General features: G+C 31.7%; 1 long non-coding RNA gene across 1 annotated transcript; it reads left to right on the top strand.

The window, feature by feature from the left end:
* Window positions 1-1,128: 1,128 nt before the first annotated feature.
* LOC127721177 (uncharacterized) lies at window positions 1,129-3,892 on the top strand. Its single transcript, XR_007991065.1, has 2 exons — window positions 1,129-1,265; window positions 3,327-3,892. It is a non-coding gene; the product is annotated as an uncharacterized LOC127721177 (long non-coding RNA).
* Window positions 3,893-4,261: the final 369 nt, after the last annotated feature.

Here is a 4,261-nt window from a genome sequence, read left to right as displayed (position 1 = left end):
AAAGTAAAATCTACGGAAACATTAGCATGCGATGTCCACAAAAAGTCATCTTTTAAAAATGAGCAAACATGGCAAATAGAATATGTTATGCCATACGAGTATTAATTTCTTAAAAATTGAATAGCAAGCATGGACTTAAATGTCAAATTGTTCTAAATATTATAAGAAATAAAACAAAACATCTGTTATTCGAATTTCAAGGATAGGAATTAAAGCATGGATGCATTTTGGGTACTCCTCATTACAGAATCATGGATTGTTTGGAGGTCGGTTTAAACCCATTTTTCTATGATTCAATATGGATTCAAAATTAAATTGGTGGAACTAAATAGTAAATAAGGATACATCTACAAAATAAACACAGAATGGAAACTTTTGTCTGGATCTTAAAAAAATGTATGTGAAAAAACTGTCAAAATAGGTGCAATTTGGGTACCCTCGGCTTATGTTATATACAGTTACAACAGACATTGACAAGGCAGTAAATTATTGTACTATAAATTCAGAAGAATTGCGATTAATCCGATGAATATCGCAATTATAATTAACCTCACATTTTTATACGCCCGTTTACGGGGCGTATTATGGTATACCGTTGTCCGTCTGTCCGTCAGTCATCAACATGTCGGACATTAACTCAAAAATGCTTTAACAAATTTTCATGAAACTTTGGTGAAATGTAACATAAGCTCCCACACAATTTTTATATATTTAAGATTTTACTTTTTCGAGTTATGGGATTTTATTCTTAAAAATTATTCATGATTTGTGCCTCTGTGTGCTGGTGTGTGCATGTTTTTTTGTGTGCTTTTTTTTTTTTTGGGGGGGGGGGGGCTATTTTGAGCAGTATTTCTAGTTAATCATAAAGACGAGCTAAAGGACAACAGGCATATCATGTGCTCATGGCGCAGCTCTTTATTTTAAATATGATGAAGCAATTCTTCTAGAAATCAAAGAAAAAATGGGCATTATTTCTATGAAGGAAATATGAAGGAAATCCAGATATCAATTCGGGGTTGGGTGGCAGACGTAATTTCTTTATTTGATATGTTATATTTATTTATGTATCGTGTTACGTTATGATAATGATGATTCATTGTAATTAATCTGCTCCTTATTTTAAAAAAAGCATCTGTATTTGTATTAAAAAAATTACTTTCTCTTATTTTTAGCTGACCTGTCAAATATAAGAAACAGAATGCTATTCCAGCTTTGATGAACTATAAAGTAATGGTTTGAATTTGAAAAGCTTTATTATTAGACAGGTAAATTGTTGTATTTTTTCTTTTTGCTGGCTATTAAAACTGGTTATCCCTTGTTTTGGTATATCAAATCAATCTGCACTAAAATCTTTTCCTACTACTAGTTAGAAGACCAAATCTATTAATATAAAGATAAGAAGATGTGGTATGACTGCAATGAGAAAACTATCCAACAGAGACCAAATGATGTAGATGAAAGCATCTATATATAGGTTGCTTTGCTGTCTTCAACAACAGTGGTGTCACAGTACAACATAAGAACAAACTGTAAAAGTTATTGAAATAGGCTTGACAATTAACCTGTCAGATCAACACGTAATAAAAAGTCATGTTGCACAAAAAAAAGGCACAAAGTACTTGCAGTTACTGAAAGCTAGTTCAACGCTAATTACAACTTATAGAAAGGGCAAGTTTCTAAGACAAAAAGAATCGGTACACATTAATAATCCCATAATTAAATATTACCAACCATTTTACTATATAAATACAGGTGTTCAGATAATGACTGAAGCGATAAAGCTATATTATATATATAGTAATATGTATATATATATATATATATTCTACTGGTATCCTGCTTCTGTTGCTTGGAGTTGGAAACAGTTATGTCATCAAATTACTAAAAAAATCTATTTTACAGCTCAATTTTGTGTCCTCTTTACAGTCCACATTAAAGCAAATGTTACGAACAAAATGACGAATAGGAGGAAAAGCTATGCAAGCCTTGCTTTTCTTCCTCTTTTATAATTTGTGCAAATAAATTTCTGTTGCCGTACAATGTAAGAATATTGTATGGTGTAAATTCAGAAATTATTGCAATTTTTTTTAAGGCAACTTTGTGAGTATCGAAATAATAAGAAGTCACATTCTGATATCCAATACATATAACTGTAACTGTATTTTTCTGAAATCACAATAATTAATCTTGCATTTTTGTCCATTCTTCAAAAATGGCAATAATAAATGCACACAATAATTTCTGAATTTAATAACGTACATGTATCTTTACCAACAATAAACTTTATTAGGGCCCCGCCGAATGGCTGGTCGCCCTATAGTGATCAGTCTGTCCATCGGTCATGTGTCGGTCCATACGTAACAAATTGTGTCCGCTCTATATCTAGAGAACCGTTATGATTTCATACTTTATACTTGACATGTATATTAACCAACACCAGAGGGTGTGTCATAATTTTTGTACAACTTCCTAGGTCAAAGGTCAAGGTAAAAAACTTTGGTTTCAGATGACAACCACATGTCCTATGGTAAAGATACAAATTTTTTACCACACGTTATTCACAGCGGGGCCCACAGAGATAGCTCCCATCTCAATGATGTCTAGTTTACACAGATATTATTAAAAAATGTACTAAGCTTGATTGCTAAAAGTTCTTAGCTGTGGTTTTAGTGCATTACTTATATTGATATTGCAGTATAGCACCCTGCCTTATTCATGTCATAATTTACATTTGGGAAAGGAGATACAATTCAATGTAGTTAAACATAATATGGGTATTATGTTTTTCGGTCTGTGCATCCGGTCTTTCGTCCGTCAGTCTGTCACGCTTCAGGTTTAAGTTTTTGGTCAAGGTAGTTTTTGCTGAAGTTGAAGTCCAATCAACTTGAAACTCAGTACACATGTTCCCTATGATATGATCTTTCTTATTTGAATGCCAAATGAAAGTTTTGACCCCAATTTCACAAACATAGAAAATAATAGTGCGAGTGGGGCATCCATGTACTATGGACACATTCTTGTTTAATTTATTACATAATACATCTAATAGGCTGCCTATAAGATGTATTATGTGTTAAATTTTAAAATTAAATAAAAGTAGTGCACCTTATTAAAATGTGTACGACTAATGAGGAAATTAAATTCTTGTTCAAATGTTGAATGAACTTTAATGAAGACATTATTAAATTTAGGACATGTAGGACAGGGGAATTATTTTGTTAGCATTTTCACAGTAACTTGTTGAAGTTGAACTTTTGATCACTTTTCCCATGTTAAAAATTTCATTTAATATAATTATCATATATATATGCATTTTCATATTTCAGGGATGATGACCTGCAGTGAGACAGCAGTAGAAAGTTACATGTAACTGACATCATGACCATTATGGAAGATCAGATCAGATGAAAATTATGTTTAGAAAGCCACCAAATATGTCTATGAAAAGTAGAAAAAAGACAGCAATTCTATGTAAAGTACTTAGCAGAAGCATTGGCTGTTTCAATACCAATGTCAGAGTTGGAATTTAGTGTTTTAATGCTGAGAGATAGAGGAACATTAACTGGACAATTTAGCTTCTTTTTCATGTGTCATTGAAGTTTATGTTTACCATCTTAAAAAGCTTTTACCACAGTTAAAATGAATTCTAAATACCATGAATACAGGCAGTTTGGAGATTTGTGAATTTTCTTACAATTGGAGTTTCAAAATGGATTTCATTTAAAAAAATTATTTATTTCATGGATGAAATTTGTCGTGTCTTTCATGAAATATTTGAAAAATCAGCAATATATTTTTAGCAATACCTAACCAAATGAGAGATCTACAGATAGACATATGAATTTCAGTTGAACTGTGAGGAAGGAAATATTCATTAATAAGACTTATATAAGTGTTTTGTTATTTTTATGGCAATTACGGGAAAGATGAAGCAATTCGATTTAAACATGACTCATTCCTACAGATATACATGAGATATAGGCAGACAATTTACTGATGCACCACTAATGGATATACATGTAATTATAAAACTAAGAAGATGTGGTACGATTGCCAATGAAACAACTCTCCACCAGATAACAAATAGTCATATTTTATAACGACTTACATTTCAATTTCATTTCATAACACAGCATACAGGTATACAAAAAGTTCAAACGCATAGAAAAGGTGTTTTTATTGCAATTGTTGTTGTTCATCTTATGGTCACATTGAGGTGGGCCTTCAATACTGAGCAAGACCACTGGAACAGCCACAGAAT

Source organism: Mytilus californianus, unplaced genomic scaffold (genome assembly GCF_021869535.1).
Source record: "Mytilus californianus isolate M0D057914Y unplaced genomic scaffold, xbMytCali1.0.p SCAF_12, whole genome shotgun sequence".
NCBI lineage: Eukaryota > Metazoa > Mollusca > Bivalvia > Mytilida > Mytilidae > Mytilus > Mytilus californianus.
The sequence above is the reverse complement of the archived record's forward strand: the minus strand, read 5'-3'. Positions and strand labels throughout refer to the sequence as shown.